Source organism: Tamandua tetradactyla, chromosome X (assembly GCF_023851605.1).
Source record: "Tamandua tetradactyla isolate mTamTet1 chromosome X, mTamTet1.pri, whole genome shotgun sequence".
Classification (NCBI taxonomy): domain Eukaryota; kingdom Metazoa; phylum Chordata; class Mammalia; order Pilosa; family Myrmecophagidae; genus Tamandua; species Tamandua tetradactyla.
Window position 1 is genome coordinate 131,311,009 of NC_135353.1, and position 21,243 is coordinate 131,332,251.

Consider the following 21,243-nt stretch of genomic DNA (forward strand, 5'->3'; position numbering starts at 1 on the left):
TATTTCTAGAAACTAAAGATAGTCTGCAATTCAAACTTTTTACTAATTCAGAGGCTTTCTTTCAACCAAAATTGGTGAGAGTTTTGTTATTTATTTGCTTATTATTCTAAACATTGCATTTTTGACTACTAGAAATAGCAATTCTTTCTTGGCTCTCAGATTTTTTTATTTTTGTGGCCTCATTCTTTTAGATAAAATTTATTCTTCCCTTTTTTTTTTTTTTTTTTTTTTTTTTTACATGGGCAGGCACCGGGAATCGAACCCAGGTCCTCTGGCATGGCAGGCAAGCTGTTCTTCCCTTTTTGTCTCCTTAGATCCGAAAAGGCAAGATGTATGACCAGCAGCAGCTCTACTGGGGCCACTCATGAAAATTCGGCCAGGCTGCCGGCTCTTGCTGTGTCTGTTATAGTTTGATCCAGAAATATGGCCGCAATATGAGCTGCCAATGCTTGTATCAGTACTCTAAGGATATAGGCATCATTAAGTTGTACTCACTGATCTTCCTAGAATGGATTATTCAATACATCTATGCACCTAAAGAAAAATGTTAGCACTTTGTATAAAAAATAAAACTTAAAAATAAAAATCTTCCCCCCCAAATGTATTCTTGGTAGAAAATATGTGGTGATTTGTTAACTATCTAGCAGCAATTCTCTCTGTTCTTCTTTATATTTCTGGGTTCGTTTCAGGACTGCTTGGTTCTTTGTGGGAGTCCACTTGGGTAGCAGAAGACATTATGGCTGTGGTCTTGCATTTGCCTCCTCATGTGGCTGTTTGCAGATGAGGCTACTGTTTATGGCTGCATCTCTCACTTACAGTTTGCACAAAAACTGGAGAAAAACTACACTGTCTCCAAATCAGCTAGTCTTTTCGGCTTGGTGAGCCCTTCAACAAGTATGGAATGGCTTCTCCGAATAGTGATGTACCATAGCCAATAGCTGTTAAGGTGTGCTAGAAATGGTAGCTGTAACAAGTGGTATAACTAACAGAAATAGGCCTTGTCCAAGCACCATTCAGTCAAAGGACTTTTCACTTAGTTTGCCTAATCTGGACACTAGAGGCTTAAACCAAACAAAGCATGTACATGTATCACACGCACACAAAACATTACTGTAAATGTCATCTGATGACATTATAAAATGTCTGGGAAACAGGGAAAGTTCTCCTTAATTCCATCACCAAAACAATGGCCACTGTAATTTTTGTGTATTTCCTTTCATATTTTTTGTATGAACAGTCTTTTTTAAAAAAAAATTACAGAAATAATGTAACCAAATTAAGGAAGTTTAGAAAATTGAGAAACAAACAAAAATATCCCCTATAATGCCAAATATGATCACTATAATTTTGGTGTATTTTCCATTAATCTCTTATTTTTTACTATTTGGTTCTTTTTTTTTTTTGGCATGGGCAGGCTCCAGGAATAGAACCCAGGTCTCCTGCACAGAAGGAGAGCATTCTACCTCTGAACCACCTCCATTAATCTTTTAAATAGCATTTTCTTTCTTTATTTTGAAGAATAGTGTGTATACATAATCTTTTTTTAAAAAAATTCATTTACTTCATAGAACAGTCAACAAATATTAATATGCAATTTTCTTGCATTTTAAAATTTAATATATTTTGCAGATCATTCCACATCAGAATATTTAGAACTGACTTTTCTCTTTTGATTGCATAGTGTTTCATTGAGATCCATTTCACTGGCAACATAATTTGGATAGCCAATCCTTTATTGATGCACATTTAACATGTTTTCAGTCTTTTGCTATTATTAATAAAATTCTTTAATGCTTATCATTGCACACACTTTTCTTTCTTATTTTTAGACAGATCTCTTTTTCTCTAACCCTTTTGTTCTATTCTGGTTCCTCTTTTATTGAGGTATAAAATACATACAGTAACGTGGTAAAATACACTAAAGAATAAAGCTCAATGAATTTTTGCATATATATATGTGCATTTTTCACATAGTTTGAACAATAATAATATCAAATCATTTTAGCACTTCTCATGTGCCACACAATATTCTAAGTCCTTTACATGTATTGGTTCATTTAATCCTCACAATAAACCTATAACTTAGGTACTATTATCATCCCATTTTGGAGATGAGGAAACTGTGACACCAACAGATCAAGCATTTGGCCACAGTCATGTGGTTAAGTCCAGAGTCAAAATTCAGACCCAGTTATGTAGGCTCTAGCATCTGTGCTCTTAGCCTTTCTCTGCTTTAACTGCATATAAAGACAATCATGTAAAGGCTTTAAGCATAGTGTCTAAGGCACACACAATATCAATTGCTCAGTATTATCACCATCCTTTACTACCGTAATTACTATATCTCATTGAATCTGAGGTAGCATTAATTCTAAGATACATCTTTATTTTAAATGCCACTACCAAAGAAAGAAAACAATGCCAACCATAATAATTGAAGACTCTGTTGAGTGTGGTAAGATGCATTCCAATTTCAAAGAAGTGAAAAAATGGTACTTTGTAGAATGAATGAAACTCACTATTACTGTGTGCACAGTTTTGCATTTTGGGCTGTCCAATGGTTTTAAATCCCTACCTATGTCTTGAAGACTCCCAAATTTATATTTTCTGTACTGACCACTCATGAACTGTTGACCTCCATATCCAACTGCTAGTTTGCTGTCTTTATACAGATGCTCACAAGCATCTCAAAAATAACATGCCTAAAAGTAAGCTGTCGATAGTCTTTACCATCTTGGTAAAAGGCAACTCTGTTTTTCCAATTGTTCAGGCCAAAAACATTTGAGTCAACAAATTCTGATGTTTCTATCTCCAATATAAATCCAGAATTCAGCCACATCTCCCCACCTCCACACCCAATACCCTATTTCCAAGCACCTTTGGTAGAGATTGTTAGTGGCTCACCTAATCCAGGCTCTCCTCTTTTTCCTGGGCACACATCTCCCAGCCGCCTTTGCAGTTAGGTGTGGCCTTGTGATGAAATTAGAAGGAATGGAATGGGAGAAACATTTTCATTTGTCACTGCCAGTCTGGCCTATATAAACCTCCCACGCATACTGTTATATGCTTTTCTCTCCTTCCAGCTTGCTGCGGTGGAGGTGGCTCTGTATGCTTACCCTGAGGATGACCTTGGTAGCTATGTGTTAAAGAGAGCAAAGCCCCTTTCAGTTGGGGTTTCTGAATGACTGCATGGAGGAGGGCTGACCCATTGACCTGTTCACCCACCTAGTACCATAAGGTGAGCAATAAACTCCTGCTGTGTAACAAAGTGTAGGGGAAAGATTTTGCCATAATATACTGGCAACCTTACACATCTCCAAGTAGGCCACATAAGCAAGGCTTGGCTGCAGCCTGAGCTGAGTGTTGGCAGAATGCCCTGTGATTGCTCCTGGAAGGAGGGGAGATAAGGACAGGGAGCTGCTGCAAGGCAGCTTCTCATCCCTATCTTATGGGACACTGCCACAAGGTCATTTCTCATCCATCTCCCTGGTTTCAGGGAGTGCAATCCTTTCTACCTCCCCCACAGTCCTGCTAGGGTATAGATACAGGCTTCAGTGGCAATCAATGAAACTGCTTGTTTAGAATTGCTTTCTCCTTGACAGAGTTGCCTACCACCCAGGTGGTCTGTCATTTGGCAACTTGAGTTTGGTGTAGTCCCCTGGAACAAAGGATGCAGGGAATTGATATGATGCTGATCTTGCTAATGTTTTCTCTGTAAACCAATATACTAAGTCCATTTGGACTTATGAGTTCTTTAGCAGTCGAATCTATAAAAGTGTGGCAAGTCAATCTAAGGGCTTCAGTCGCATCAGTCACCATGCTGATGATGAGGGATTGCTTGACCACCTGACTCTATAGCCCATTAAGACTTCTCAGTTAGACAGAGGGAATCTGCCCTGAAGCAAATATACTATTTTCTGCCCAAATCACTCTGGGGCATCACACTAACCTATACAAACCAACAAGATCTCACACCCTCTTCAAGATTCTATGTAATTATGGTATTTGATTAAAACTGACATAGACGTTAAATTAGATATTGTGCCATCAAAAATCTAAATTTTGCACCAAATAAACATCTCTTCCATTGGTCTCACACAGAAGTGGAAGTTTCAAAACATTGAACATATCATACTTTACCCTGTTTGCTGATTTACCTTAGTCCTATCCAGATCAGCTTCATTTATATCTCTAATTGAAGTCTGCTCACTTTTTCAACTTTTTAAACAGTTGCTGCATGGGGTAATGCTGACTTCCATAAGTTCAGGGCTCTAATTCTGAGTTTCAGGTGTCACACAAATACCCAAAGTTCCAGGGAACAATCAGGTTATACACAATAGCTCAGCATCTCAGAATTTAGAAATAACAGTTACAACTCTGGAATAGATGTGACTGCCATTAGACCTTACAATCTAGGAACCTTTACAATAGGCCTAAACCTGATAAGCTATGCTTTCAATTTCAATTCTCTGAGTTTGTATATTATCCTTAGTACACATGAGTGAGACATGATAATGTTTGTCTTTTTGTTTCTGACATTTCTTTAATTAACCATACTGTCTTCAAGGTTCATTCACTTAGTTGCATGCCTCACAACTTTGCTTCTTGCAGCCGTTCAGTAGTCCATTGTATGTATACACTACAGTTCTCCCTTCCATTCCTCAGTCGACATACCCTTAGGCCACCTCCATCCATTGCAAATTACAAACACCAGTGTGCAAACAACAGTGTGCAAATGTCCATTGTTTACCCACTTTCAGTTTCTCCAAGTATACATCTAGCAATGGGATTGGAGGATCATATTGCAACTCCATCCCTTGCCTCTTGTGAGCCACCTCATTGTGGAAGGCACATTTTTAACATCCAATATAATTTTTAAAATGCACATTCTTTCTAACCCAGCATTTCTGTTGTACCTATCCTGGAGAGGACAACAGGTACAAAGACAGAGGGACATAGTACTATAGAATTTTACTCATAGAATTTTTGCAGTAGTGAACATAGCATACTAGGGAACATAGCAATTAAAAAGAATGAGGGGGCTCTATGTCATAATGTAGGATGACTTCCAAGACAAATTGTCTAGTGAATAAAAGAAAATACAAAATGATATGAGAAAAGCAGTCTAGGTGGGAAGATGGCAAATAAGGAAGCTCCAGGAATCAGACTCTCTACCACAGCAACTATTAATCAGGCAGGAACTGTCTGAATTCAAAACTCTGGAGTTATGAAATAGTCCAGTAGAACACTGTAGAGCATCCAGGAAAGAGTAAATTAGGGTACATAAGAGTAAATTGCTCTCTCCGCACCATGGTTACTGGCACCAATCCCCCACTCTTGCAGCATGCAACAGCAGGGTCTTGCCTGTGGTGTAGCTTGCTGGTGCTAGAAGGGAACATAAAATCTACTTCCCCAGGACCTGAGGTGGGCATAGGCTGATTGCTGATCCCAGTTTTTGATTAACTACTTTGTATCACTGGGAGCCCGGCTCTGAGAGTGGCCATTGTGCCAAGCCACCCTGAACAAAGGAGGCAGAGGAGACTTAAAGATGGTACACTTCCTTGTTGTTGTAGAGGACATTTGAAAGGCTGCATATGCTGGGCAGGTCAAGAAAACATAGCTTTGGGGAGCTGTGGAAGAAGTTCTCAGTACCCTTCTTGGCCTCTCCTTCATCTCCTCTCCAGGGAAGTTTGGAGCCACCTGGCTCTCCCTTTGCGGGTCCCTGGCCTTGTTCCTCCTGGAAAAGTCTGACTTGGGAAGGTCCTCTCTAGCATGTTCCTCCCTCCCAGAAAGTAACTTTCAAGTAAAAGCTGCTTGAGGCAAATAAAAAACATCATAAGAAACAAATGAGGTAGATGACCTGAGGCAAAGGCGTATCTGCTCTAAGTCCAGCAGTGGAACACTTGGGAAGGGAGAAAGTCTGTCTCCTGGGAAATAGTGGGGACATTCAAACTCTTGATAATAGGGGAACTCCAAACGCCACTAGCAAGTATAAGCCCAGGACATGGCATAGATCCAGAAAAGAAAGGGAGGCGCCTTATACTTTGTGTTCACTTTGGGCAGACCTTCCTGATAGGAAAGCTGATATTCAATGAAATCATTGTTATATCACTAGATGGATACAAACTCAAGAAACAAACATTTTAGGGAATAAATCCCCAAAATATTAAAATGTACAGTGTGTGACAAAAAGTTACAAGACAAATAAGAAAACATAAACAATGGCTCAGGGTGGGCCATGGTAGCTCAGTGGCAGAGTTCTTGCCTGCCATGCCCAAGACCTGGGTTTGATTCCCAGTGCCTGCCCATGCAAAAAAAAAAAAAAAAAAAAATGGCCCATTCAAAGGAAGAGGACAAAAATTCAGAAAAAACAACAAAGACTGTGGACATACTAGAAAAATAATTTTAAAAAATTACATGTAATATGTTTAAAGAGAGGAAGGCAGATACAGAGAAAGAACTAAAGGGAAACAATGTATAAACAATAAGAGAATCTCAATGAAAAGCTAGAAAGTTTTAAAAGGAACCAACCAGGACTATGGGAGTTGAAGACCACAATAACTGAAATGAAAAATTCCCAGGAGGGCTTCAACAGCAGCTTGGAGCTGGCAGAAGAAAGAATTAGCAAACGTGAAAGTAAAATAATTGAAATGAGGAGCAGAAAGAAAAAAGAAATATAAAAGCACGAATAGCCTGAGAGAATTACACATTATGGGAGTCCCAGAGGAGAAGAAAAAGAGAAAGGAGCAGAAAAAATGTTCACAGAAACAATGACAGAAGCCTTCCCAAACTTAACAAAAGATGTGAATATGCACATTCAAGAAGCCCAGAGAACACCAAAGAGGAAAAACATGAAGAAAAATATGCCCCATTACATAGTGATCAAACTGTTGAATGCAAAAGAAAAGGAGCATTCTGAAAACTGCAAGAGGAAAGTAATGTGTTATGCACAAAGGAGTCAGATTAAATGCCAATTTCTCATCAGAAATCATGGAGGCAAGAAAGCAGTAGGTTGACAAAGCTATAGGCTGAGCCCCCAGTCTTGGGGTTTGTTCATATGAAACTTAACCCCACAAAGGATAGGTCAAGTCTACTTAAAATTTAGGCCTAAGGGGTGGGCCACGGTGGCTCAGCAGGCAAGAATGCTCTCCTGCCATGCCAGAGGACCCGGGTTCGATTCCTTCCCATGTAAAAAAAAAAAAAATTAAAAAAAAAATTTAGGCCTAAGAGTCACCCCCAAGAGAGCCTCTTCTGTTGCTCAGATGTGGCCTCTCTCTCCAGTCAACACAAGAAGCAAACTCACCACCCTCCCCCTGTCTATGTGGGACATGACTCCCAGGGGTGTAGACCTACCTGGCAACGTGGGACAGAAATCCTGGAATGACCTGAGACTCAGCATCAAGGGATTGAGAAAACCTTCCCGACCAAAAGGGGGAAGAGTGAAATGAGACAAAGTGTCAATGGCTGAGAGATTCTAAACAGAGTCGAGAGGTTATCCTGATGCATTAAACAGATATCACCTTGTTAGTTAAGATGTAGTGGAGAGGCTGGAGGGAAGTGCCTGAAAATGTGGAGGTGTGTTCCAATAGCCATATTTCTTGAAGATGATTGTATAATCTACCTTATCAACCGACAAGTAGAACATATGGAATAAAAATAAATAATGGGGGAACAAATGTTAAAATAAATTTAGTTTGAAATGCTAGTGATCAATGAAAGGAAGGGGTAAGGAGTATAGTATGTATAATCTTTTTTTCTGTTATCGTTTTATTTCTTTTTCTATTGTCTTTTTATTTCTTTTTCCGAATTGATGCAAATGCTCTAAGAAATGATGAATATGCAACTATGTGATGATATTGAGAATTACTGATTATATATGTAGAACAGAATGATATGTTAATGTTTTTGTTTGTTCTTAATTTTTTTAATTAATAAATAAATTTAAAAAAAAAGAAAGCAGTAGGTTGAAACATTTAAAATGCTGAAAGAAAACAATTGCCAACCAAAAGTTTTATATCTGGCAAGACTTTCTTTCACAAATGAAGGAGAGATTAAGACATTCCCAGATAAACAACAGCTGAGGGAGTTCATCACCCCTAGACCTGCCAGACAAACAATGCTTAAGAGGAGTTATTCAGACTGAAAGGAAAGGACACTAGATAGTGTTTCAAAGCAGCATAAAGAAATAAAAGGTAACAATATGGGTAATTATAAATGCCACTACTGTCGTATTGCATTTTTTGGTGTATAACTCCATTTCTTACTTCCTGAGGGGACTAAAAATGCAAATGAATAAAAAGTAATGGAAATTTATGGCTTTGGACATACAATGAATAAAGATATAATTTCTAATTAGTACAAAAAATGGTAGGTGGATGGAGTAGGTATAGGAACAGTGTATGTGTATGCTATTAAAGTCAAGATGGTATTAAAGCAAGTGTGATTATTATATATTTAGGATGTTACATTTTAACCTCAAAAACCATAAGGAAAATAAATGAAAAGTATATCCAGACAGATAGCACTCAATATGATATGACACAAAAAATCAAATAAATATAAAAGGAATTAATGGAATAATTGAGGGACAAAAAAATACAAAAAAGATTTACAAAGATTAAATAGAAAAATAGAAGAAAATCCAAGAGAATATTAAAAGAATTAAACACTATGATCAACTGGAATTTATCCCAGGGATGAACATAAGAAAATCAATTAATGTAATACACCATATTAACACAATAAAGGGGGAAAAGCCCACATAATCATCTCAATTGATGCAGAAAAGGAAGTTCTAGCCAGAGTAATTAGGTAATAAAAAGAAATAAAAGGCATCCAAATTGGAAAGGAAGGAGTAAAACTTTCCCTATTTGCAGAAACGATCCTATATAAAGAAAATCCTGAAAATTTCACAATAAACTCTTAGTGCTAATAAATGAATTCAGCAAAGTGGCAGAATACGAGATCAACATCCCAATATCAGTAGTGTTTCTATACACTAGCAATGAACAGTCAGAAGAAGAACGCAAGAAAAGAATTAATTTGTAATAGCAACTAAAATGATCAAATATCCAGGAATAAATCTAACCAAGAAGGTAAAGGACTTGAACATAGACAGCTACAGAACATTGCTGAAAGAAATCAAAGAAAATTTAAAGAAATGGAAGGACATTTTGTGTTCATGGATTGTATGATTAAATATTGTTAAGATGTCAATTCTACCCAAAGTAATTTACAGATTCAACACAATCCCAATAAAAATTCCAACAACCCTCTTTGCAGAAATGGAAAAGCCAATCACTAAATTTAACTGGAAGGGTAAAGGACCCTGAATAGCCAAAGTCATCTTGAAATAGAAGAATTAAGTTGGAAGACTCAAACTTCCTGATCTTAAAAGTTGTTACAAAGCCACTGTAATCAAAATAGCATGGTACTAGCACAAGGACAGACATATAGACCAATGGAATAGAATTGAGAAATCATAAATCAGCCTACATATGTATGGCCAACTGATTTTTGACAAAGAGGCAAAGACCACCCAATTGGGAAAGAATAATCTCTTCAACAAATGGTGCTAGAAAAACTGGACCTCCATTTGCAAAAGGATAAAGGTAGACCCTTATCTCACACCATATACAAATAGCAATTCAAAATGGATCAGAGTCCTAAATTTAAGAGCCAGAACTATAAAACTCCTAGAAGAAAACATAGGAAAGCATCTTCATATCTTTGCATTAGGCAATGGTTTCTTTGACTTAACACCCTATGCACAAGCAATACAAGAAAAAAAAAGATAATGGGACCTCATCAAAATTTAAAGACTTTTGCATCTCAAAGGAGTTTATCATTAAAGTAAAATGACAGCTTACACAATGGGGGAAATATTTGGAAACCACATATCAGATTAGGGTTTAATATTCAGAATATAAAAGGTAATTCTTCAACTCAAAAACAAAAAGACTAACAGCCCAATTAAAAAATGAGCAAAAGTCTTCAGCAGACACTTCTCCAAGAAGATACACAAATGGCCAAAAAGCACATGGTAAGATTCTCAACATCATTAGTCATTAGGGAAATTCAAATCAAAACCACAATGAGATACCATTTCATAACCACTAGAATGTCTACTGTTTAAAAAATGGAAAATCTCAAGTGTTGGAGAGGATGTGGAGAAAAAGGAACACTCATTCATTGCTAGTAGCAATGTAAAATTATGCAGCTGCTGAGGAAGACAGTTCGGCAGTTCCTCAGAAAGTTAAGTATAGAATTCCCATATGACCCAGCAACCTCATTTCAAGGTATATACTCAAAAGAATTCAAAGCAGGGACTTGATCAGATATTTTCACACCAATGTGTATAGTGGCATTTTCACAACTGTGAAAAGATAGAAACAACCCATGTCCATCAACCAATGTATGAATAAGCAAAATGTGGTATATACACAAGATGAAATATTATTCAGCTATAAAAAGGAACGAAGTTCTGAAACGTGACAATGTGAATGAACCTTGAAGATATGTTGAGCACAATAAGGCAGACATAAAAGGATAAATATTATGTGATTTAACTGATATGAAATAATTAGAATAAGCAAATTCATAGGGTCAGAATCTAGAATATAGGTTCCAGGGGATGGGCTGGGGGTAGGGAATAGGGAGTTAAGGCTTAAAATGTACAGAGTTTTTATTTGGGATGATGGATAAGTTTTTGTAATGGATGGTGGTGATCGTAGCACAACATTGTGAATGTAATTAATAGCACTAAATTAAATACTTATATGTGGTTAAAAAGTTAAATGTTAGGTTGTATATATGGTACCAGAATAAAAGAAATTTTTCAAATCTGTGGAACTTTAAAACACAATCAGTGAACCCTAAGTTAAACTATGGACTACAGTTAATAGTACAATTGTAGAAACGTACTCTCATCAGTTGTAACAAATGTACTACACCAGTGCAAGTTGTTATTAATAGTGTGGTAAATGGAATCTTGTATTTTATCATGATTGTTTTGTAAATCCACAATTCTCTAATAAAAAATATGTATACAATTCAATGAAAAACAAAACAGAACAAGACAACCTTCAAAATAATGCCAAATATATTTTACTGAGCATATATATGCATAAAGCACACTGGTTTGTTTGAATGAGGACACCATGACAATGTCTTTTTTGGCTATGTCTGTTAAATCTCTATGTAATCTATAATGATCTATGATCTATACACTCTATAACCCTCTTCCTTTTCTCTTTTTTGTTTCATTAATTCACTGAAGAAATCATGCCATTTATTCTATAGAATGGCCCGTATTCCAGATTTGTCTAGTTGTATCATCTTCATATCATTTAACATGTTCCTCTGTCCCTTTTATTTCCTTAAAGCTGGTAGTTAGACTGCTTTGATTCGGTTCAGGTTCAATTTTTTTTTGGTAACAATATTTCATAAGGTTGCTGTGTACTTCCTATTGCACTTCATCAGAAGGCACAATGGTGATTTTTAAAATTGTGATGTAACTTAAAACTTGAGGTAAAATTGTTAAATTGAGGTATACTTTATCTGCAATAATCTTAATTGGGCAGCTCAAGGAATTTTTACATTTTATCAAGATATAAAATATTTCTCATAATCAGACTCTTCCTCCTTGAGATGGAGATTTTCCAATTCTGCCCTAATTTATTTATTTGGAGCTTGGATTATCTGTAATGAAGAACTTTCCCTCATCAACTCTGGATGCTCTTATGCTGTTTGGACAGGAAAGGCAGGATAAATGCCTGATTCTTTTCCTTTATTTACCAGTTTGATGATTAATAAGTTTGTGTCTCAGCAGCCTTCAAAAAGTGACCAATGAGGTTTTATCTATGAACTCATGGAGCCTTAAAATATTTGATGCATAAATACATATACTCCTTTGCAGTTATTATTCTTTTTGATGCCCAAGTTGTCCTATGTAGGGCCAGTGAGAGCCTCTTTAAAATTTGGTATTCTTAATTTCTAGTAAGATAAGAAATTCCAGGTTCATTTTTTATATTTCCAGTTTTAGAATTGGAATTAGCTATTTCCCTAAGAAGTTCTGTATGCTTGTTTTAAGTTGTATTTAATCACTGCAGTCTGGAAGCTAGGTTTTCATTGCTATCGTGTCATCGTTGTTTCCAGGTCTTGACAGTGTACCGAGCTAGGAAAATATACTTTTTAAGAAAAAATGTAATGCAGTGCAACTCTTTTATTAGCCAATTTAGCACTACATAAATAAATGAAGCATGAAAAGAAAACTAAATCATGAATTCATACTGATATTGCCAATCCAAATTTAAGATTAAAGATTTTTATTTAATGTCTTTGATTTTATATTGGTATCTCTTTTCTCATGCATAAAACTTGGTTTGAAGTGAAACTAACAATAACTTATTGCTTTATTCTATTATATAGATTCAATATAATGCTTATATTATTACTAAGAATAAGAGTACTAAATGCCATTTAAGATTTATTTGCTGTTCTTTAGCCCTTAGACTCTTTCCCAGTAGAGATATCCAGTAAAACGACTATGTTTGAAAATCACTTGAAAGCATTCTCTGTGAATTTTGCCACCAACTTGATATACAGTCAGGTTCATTTATTTCAGTTTATCTTCCAGTTTTAGGCTTGCTTTTCCTTTCTTTTATTTAATTAAAGTCATTTTTAATTATTTAAAAAAAATTTATGGTTCCAATGTATATTTGTGACGTATTGCTACATAACAAATTGTACCAAAACATAGTGTCTTAAAATAATGATCAGTTATTATCTCATAGTTTCTGCAGGTCAGGAATTTGAGAATGGCCTAGTGGGTGGTTCTGGCTCAGGGTCTCTCTGGAGGTTACAGCGAAGACCGCAGCTGGGTCATCTGAAGGCTTGTTTGGACCTGGAGGATCTGCTTCCAAGATGTCTTCCTCTGATGGCTGTTGGCAGCCTCACATCCTCACTGTGTGGTACTGCTCAACATGGCAACTGGTTTCCCCCAAACAAGTGATCCAAGAGAGAGAAATAGCAAAATGGAAGCCACTGTGACTTTCAGAACCTAATCTTGGATGTTACATACTATCATTTCTTCCAAGTTCTATTTGGTCACATAGATTGACCCTGGTACAGTACAGAAAGGGACTTCACAAAGGTGTGAATCCTAGGAGGTGAGGATCTTTGGGGGCCATCTTGAAGGCTGGCTACCACACAAAGTAAAAACTATAAAACAAGATATATCCTGTGAAATCTAGCTTCCATCTTTGTGTTTTCCCATTCTCTTCCTCCCCCTTTAGGAAACCTCTCTTGCAAGTTCTTGGATTCCTTTTCATTGTTTCTTTTTTGAATAATATAAGTGAATATACATATATACTTATACAAAATTTCTGCACTTTACTTTTTTCACTTAACACCATATCCTAGAGATCACTTAATAGTAGTATGAGATCTTCTTCATTCCATTCTATAGCTGCCTTAACTCCACTGTATAGAAATACAATTGATTAAATAACATTTAAAAGACCTCACCTTTTATTAATTCTTCTCCAATCTTTGGACATATAAATTGCTTATAATTTTTCATTATAAATAACTGCAATAAATATTTTTGTGTATAAATATTTTCTAGATGTGGATTATTATTTTAACACTATTAGACTTGGATATAGATTTATTAAGTCAAAGGTATGAGTAATTTTTATGCTCCATTTATTTATGTATTGCTAAATTGGTCAACAAAAGAGTTATGCTGCATTACATTTCCACCTATTATGTAGGGAATGTTCATTTTCTCTGTATTTTATTCTGCATTGAATAGTCTAATTCTTTTTGAATCTTTATTAATTTGATAGACATACCAAAGTATATTCTTTTAGTGGCCATATATTTTTACAACATGCCTTAGTACTTAGTTTATTTTATCTTTATATATTCCAATGGTAGCTCTTACTAATTTAGAAGCTCTGTCATATATATCAAATATAATTTTGACTTTTTACTTTTCTATATAATTAAAATGAAGTAGATGTATAGAATGGTTTTCTGCACAAATACATATTTATTACTTATGTGTAAGGCCTTCATGTGTGCACAAATTATAAAGTGCAATGATGGCTATATGAATCATATCATATTCACTAAAAAGTCCTTTCAGCAATTTTTAGAATAACATGTTCATATGTTTAGAGACAGTGAAAAAAATAATCAAGTTATTTTGTAGGATTTTTAGCACTGCAGTTCTATTTTGGCTATAATAATAGCTGTTAACCTCCTTTCACTAGGAAAATAAAAGCTGGAATTAGAGATCTATTATTCATGAGCTACATATTCAGTAAATGTTTTCAAAACAGCACTGCCTTGTTTTCCAATAAAATAGCTATGGCATATGTTTCTAAATTCATGTGTCACCATTCTTGATTGGATTAGTAGAGTTATTTCTTTCTCTTTCTTTTACCTTTCTGAGTGATATTTTAAAAATATTTTTGATAGCTCCCCAAGGTGTCTCCAAGCAACAGTCCGAGTAGGACTTGCTCGTGCAGGATTTCAATAGCAGCCTCTTGGCCGAAGTCTACCATGCTTTTCTGAGGGAAGCCTTCATCGCTTTGGCTATCTCACTCTGGTTATATGAGTGAACATGGCTTATGAATCTTAGTCTGCTGTTCGGTACAGTGTCATGACCCTAGTAAGCACTTACTTGATGGCCTTTGCACATAGGAATATAAAATTTGTTCCCAAGCACAAAGTTGCACAGAAGAGGGGGAGATGCTTTTTCCAAAGAAGTGACTGGAAAATTTTCTGAAGCTGACCATAGTAAGAGGTCTCAGAAGGAGAAAGATGAAAGAATCTCGTGGAAGAGAAATAAAATTGCTGATTATGAAGCTACATTTTCCATCTTTTACAACAGCACTCTCTTCCTGGTCTTGGTCATTGTTGCTTCCTTCTTTATTTGGAAGAACTTCAACCCCAGGGTGTACTACATCTTGCCCAGGAGTGCTTCATCAGAATTCATGGCCCTCCTGTTTACCAGCTCCAAATAGACCATGTCACCTTCCTCTCTGGCTTTCTATCTATGGGTGGCCTGTGGTATATGGAAAAGAAGCAGGGTGGTCATGGTGGGAGACACACAAGATGTTTTTGTAGGCTGGCAAATTGAGGGTTTAAAAAAAAAACCCAACAAAATGCCATTCAATGCTTATTAGCTTATTGGCTCTTTTTGACAGACTGCTAAAATTAAATGAATTCAAATAGAAAAAAAATTTTGGCACACTTAGAGATAAACAGGATGCAATTTATGGGTCATAAACATAATTATTCATGTTATTAAGTTCTTTTGTATAGCTCTTATGCCGCTACTGTGAATACTAATTGCAAATATGCATTTAGTAAGTATTCGTAATACCAAGCCATATTCCTGAAATCCAGCCAGACCCAATAGCAGAGCCCTAGGGGTAGTGGTGGGGGATTGGGGGTAACAACAAGAGCACCTGCAAATCCTCAATCTCATTGTTATCCATAACCAATTCAAACAAACTGGGTCAAACTGCTCTGAAACTCCTAGGACCCAGGATTAAAACACAACACTGTTAATCAGTATGTTTCTTGCCTTCATCAACAAGGCCTGCCGTAATTAACCCTTACAGCACCATAGCAAAAACATTAAGTATATCTCAATATTTTCCTAAAATACAAAACAGTCCAAAGCACATTTTTAGACAACGTGAAAATTACTTAATATAGCTAGTAAAATTGACATAAAATATGAATTAAGACATTACTCTTTTCTTTCTCTTAGAATATAAAACTGACGAGAATCAAAAAAAAGTTAATATCCAATGTCAGTAAGTATCTGGGGTAAATAAGGTCTTTTTATTCACTGCTTAGGGAAAACAAACTGGTAAAAACTTTCTAAGGTATACCTTGGAAATTTGCATCAAAATCTTTAAAAGTGCATTTCCTCTGCCCAGCAATTAAAAACATATCATTTCATCCTGAGTAAATAATTGAGGGTATGGGTGGAGAATAATTACAAGGATGTGTATTGCAGCACAGTGGATAATAGCAAATAGTCAGAAACAACCACTGTCCAGCAATATGGGGACTGCTTCAGTAAGTTCCATGCATATGTAATTATTCAAAATAACTTCTGTAGAGGTCTAGTGTGTCAACCTTTTAGTTGCATGTCTTTTTCTTCTTCCATGTTAACAGAACTCAAATATTGTTCAGAGTAGTAATGGTTACTACTCCAGACACAAATTCATGACAATCTGTTCACATTTTCCCAGCATCCCTTGCAGCTAGCGGTGGTTATGTGATTCAGTTCTGCCAGAGAGATGTAAAGGGAAGTCTAATGGGGGCTTCTGAGAAAGTTTTTGCTTTGCTGATAAAAGGGATAGATGCTATTGCTGCCAGGAATCACCTATTGTAGACCTTCTGTTAAGTGAGAATAATGAACTCCTATTAATTAAGCAAGGGTCAGTTGGGGTTTCTGCTGTTTGGAGTCCAAAGGGTCCTTAACTGGTGGTAGATTCTGTGATGTGCTGCCCAGATCCCACTTCAGGACTCCCAGTTACTGGTAGTGCTACAGGCTGACAGCCTCTATCTGTCAGTTATCTCCAGGAATTACACTGAGCTGAAGTCCACTGTTTGGTCCAATGTCATGCCCCCTTCCCAGGAACAGTCCACATCAAACAACACAGGAATATAAAGGCTTAGCTTTCTCTGTTCAATTGAGGACAACTCTGCAGGGCCCTCCCAGCTCCAAAGCTGGAGTCCTTGTTGCTATTGCACCATTACATATCTTTCCATCCTGCCTAATCCTACTTTACCCCCTTCTCCCATAGATGTTAATTCTGAGAGCATTCCTTAATACAATTCCTGAGCACATATCTCTATCTCAGAATCTGTTTCCTGTAAAACCCACCCACAACCCTACTGACATCATTTATTCACATGACAAGATGTTCAAAATACATTGCTGAATGGCAAAACAACAGATTATAAGACAGTCTGTATTGTGTCGTCCTATTTTCTTATTATACAGATTATATATCTGCATAGAAAAAGTTTTTGGAAAGGCTTACACTAATATCTTGACAGTAGAACTTGGGCTTCAAGAAATGTACTGGACTAGATGTTCAGAGAAACCCCTTCTAGTTCAAAACATATTAAATGCTGAAAAAATATTTAAAATCATTTTAATACATGAGAGTGGTAGGAAATCCTTAGGTATAATTTTTATAAAATATGTATGTGATCTTCATGCTGAAAACTACAAAACACCAGTGGGAAAAAATCAAAGACTTAAATAAATAGAGATATGCTGTTTTCATGGACTGAGGGACTCACCGTTAAGATGTCCCTTAGAGGGTCCCCAATGTGCCTACCTTCCAATATTCATGCTATTATGGAATCCCCTTTTCTCAGGTTTTCGCTAGACTAGGGATACACTTTTAACAAATAGATTATAGGAAAATGATGAGATGTCACTTCTTGATTAGGTTACAAAGAGATTGTGGCTTCCATCTTGGCACTCTCACTCTCTTGCTCACTTGGCCTGGGGCAAGCTAGATGCCATGTTGTGAGCTACCCTACAGAGAGGCCCACAAGTCAAGGAACTGATGGAGACCTCTAGCGAACAACCAACAAGCATTTCTTAGATCTGATGCCAAAAGCACAGCCCCAAGGAAAAAAAATAAGCTGGGCTTCATCAAAATTTAAAACTTATGGTGTTGGAAAGGTAATTTTAAGAAAAGCAAAAAATAAGCCACAGACTGGAAAAATATTTGCAAAATGGGTATCTGATAAAGGACTTATATTCAGAATATATAAAAAACTCTCAAAACTCAACAACAGGGCAGCTGTACCTCTGCCAGCCCACCCTCAGCTTCCCCCTCCAAGCCAGAGCACAAATGTGGGAACCCCACACTGGCAGGCCACATGCCTCAGTGTCAGAGAAGAGCAGTGTTCCAAACCTGAGAAAGATATAACCTTGTGCCTGCTTGTTCCACTCTGCATTCTGGCCCTATTAGTCTCTCAGGGTCTGAGATACCAACTTCTCTGATCAGCTAAAGGTTCCAGGGACTCCACTTTCTCTAGACCCATCCAGCTGAGTAAAACCAGGGTGTTGTCATACTTGGGGTCAGTGAGGAGTGGCAGTCAAGGCATCAAAACAAGAGCCCTCTGGGGCCTCAGGCAGAGGAGTGAAACTGGAACCATTGAGGAACATGAGTGAATTTTGGCACAAACTAGGCTGCTGTGTGGAAGAGAAACCCTAGCCAAGGAAGAGGAGGAGATGGATTGACTGGACCATGATTGGGTAACCAATGAATTCCCCCCACCTGACTCACATTGGCTCTGGAGAGATGGGTGCTGGAGATGGGCTTGCCATGACAGGTGCAGTCCAGGAGCAGATGAGATCCAAGGGAAATCAGGATAGACCATGGAACAATTCTAGGGGCTTGTAGATCCAATAGGAATGGTTCTGCCTTCTTACAATCCCTATTCTGTGTCCAGCCCAGAAGAGATGCTGCCCCCACAAAACCCTGCCTAGAACCAGTGAACCTCAGCCCCTCTTTCCCCTGTCTGCCTAACAATGCCTCAAAAGGCTTGGGGGCAGGACTCTCTCTACTGCCTCTAGCTATAGCCCTTCCTGGAGATGGGGTTTAGGCAGCAGGATTGACCAAGTGACTACTGGCTGGTCAGAGGAGCTCAGCTGAAGCACTGGACACCCTCAGTTCTGAGATAGAAGTTCTCTGGAAACCTGGAATGAGTTCTGGTTTCCTGAATGATGGTCTGGGTGCCAGCTGTTTTTAAACTCTTAATCTGGGACTCTTAAATGGGATAGTTGGGTGAGATTCCTAAAGCTGAAGCTGGCTTTGCTGAGAAGCTCCCTAACTCCCTGCTCTTCCCCACCCCTTTCCCTTCCCTATCCTGGAATGAACTGAAGAAGATTTCAGACAGGGGCTAGGTGACTACTGCCAAGTTCACTCTTTCTCTTCAGATTGCTGATGTTAAGCTCAGGGCCCTTCAATATCTCTCTGCCAATACCAGAATCTTTCTCTAGTTAGGCCTATAATACTATATTACTTGTTCCCCAATAATTTTCCTTTTTTAAAAAATTAATTAAAAGATTAATTTAAGATGAAAAATAAAACTCATCAATTTGTGTACCAATGTTCATAGCAAGATTATTCACAATAGTCAAAATGTGGAAGCAATTCAAATGTCCATCAGCAGATGAAGGGATAAACAAAATGTATTATTTGCATACAATGGGATATTACTTAGCTGTAAAAAGGGATGAAGTGCTGATACAAGCCACTATATGGATGAACCGTGAAGACAACATATTGAGTGAAACAAGTCAGACACAAAGGGAACATATATTGTATGATTCCACTTACATGAAATAACCAGAATATGCAAACTCATAGAGACAGAAAGTAAAGCACAGGTTACCAAGGGTGGGGATTAGTTAATACATAATGGGTGTAGGGTTTCTGTTGGGTGTGATGGGAAAGTACTGGTAGTGGACAGTGATGAGGGTAGCACAGCATTGTGAATGTGATTAATCCCACTGAATGTTATGCTTTGAAGTGTTTGAAATGGGAAGGTTTATGTTGTATATATATTTCCATAATTTCATTAAAAAGAATGTCTAAAGAGACAATGGCAATTAAATGCAATACATGGTCCTGGACCAGACCTAATAATGTGGGAGAAAAGGTGCAAAAGGACATTATTGGGTCATATGAAAAAATTGGAATATAGACTATAAGCTTTATATCAATGTTAAATTACTTGAACTTGACAACTGCACTAAAGGTTCTTGTATATAAGTGAATATCCTTGTTCTAAAGAAATATACATGGAAGTGTTGTGTTCAAGCAGTGATATATACAACCTACTCTCATATGTTTAAAAATAGATAAATAGATATATGATAAGCATGATATAGCATATGTGGCAAAATGTTACAATTGGTGCATATGAGTATCTGGGTAGGGGTATGTTGGTGTTCTCTGTATGGGTTTTGTATCATTTTTGCAACTGTCCTGTAAGTTTGAAATTATTCCAAAATGGAAAGTTAAAAAATTAAGAAAACAACCCCATTAAAAGTAGCAAACTGTTTTTACAGACACTTCAACAAAGAAGATGTCTAGATAACAAATAAGCACACCAAAAGATGCTCAACATAATTAATCATTAGGGAAATGCAAATTAAAACACAATGATATACCACTACACCCCCACTAAAATGGCTAAGATTAAAAGGACTGATAGTATCAAGTGCAAGACAAGGATGTGGAACAATTGGTACTCTCATACATTGTTGTTGGGAATTTTAAGAGGCACAGATTGTGTCCATTTGAAAACATTATGTATCCCTGAAAAGCCATGTTTTACTTCTGGTCCAATCTTGTAGGGGCAGCCATTTCTTTGAATAGTGATTCAATACTGTATGTTGGAAACGTTTGATTAGATTATCTTCATGGAGATGTGACATGCCCAATTGTGGATGTGACATTTTGATTAGATGGAGACGTGACTCTACCCATTCCAGGTGGCTCTTTATTAGTATACTGGAGTCTTTAAAAGGGAAAAATTTTGGAGAAACCTCAGAAACAACAGAACTGACAAATTTCAGAGCAGAGATAACATGATACTGACACTTGGAGAACAAAGATACAGATGTTTCGAGATGCTTGGAGCCCAGCAGATGTCACCATGAGATGTTAAGCAAGCCAGAACCTAGAAAGGGCCAAGGGAAGCCAAAAGATGAAAGCCAGCCCTGGAGAAGCAAAGTGAGTAATCTGCATTGGAAGAGAGGCTGAAAGCAATGGCGCTCAGGAGCAAGGGACCAGCAGATGCCAGTCACGTGACTACCCAGCTGATAGAAGTGTTCCTGACCCACTGGCTTACCTTGAATTAAGGTATCTTTTCATGGACACCTTAGTTTGGACATTTTTTATAGGTTTAGAATTGTAAACTTGTAACTTACTAAATTTTCTTTTTAAAAGCCATTCCATTTCCAGTATATTGCATTCCAGCAGCTTACAAACTAACACACAGCTACATTGGAAAGAATTTTGAAAGTTACTTATAAAGTTAAACACACACTTGCCATACCACTCGGCAATCTCATTGCTAGGTATCTACCTGAGAGAAATGAAAATGTATGTTCACATGAAATTTGTATGTTACCATTTATAGTGGATTGAGTCATAATAGCCAAAAACTGGAAAT

At 37.1% G+C, this 21,243-nt stretch overlaps 2 pseudogenes; both read left to right on the top strand.

The window, feature by feature from the left end:
- The first annotated feature begins 12,772 nt into the window (after positions 1-12,772).
- On the top strand, positions 12,773-15,035 carry LOC143672087 (translocon-associated protein subunit gamma pseudogene; annotated as a pseudogene).
- A 3,186-nt stretch (positions 15,036-18,221) lies between these two features.
- Positions 18,222-18,461, top strand: LOC143670318 (CDC42 small effector protein 1 pseudogene; annotated as a pseudogene).
- Positions 18,462-21,243: the final 2,782 nt, after the last annotated feature.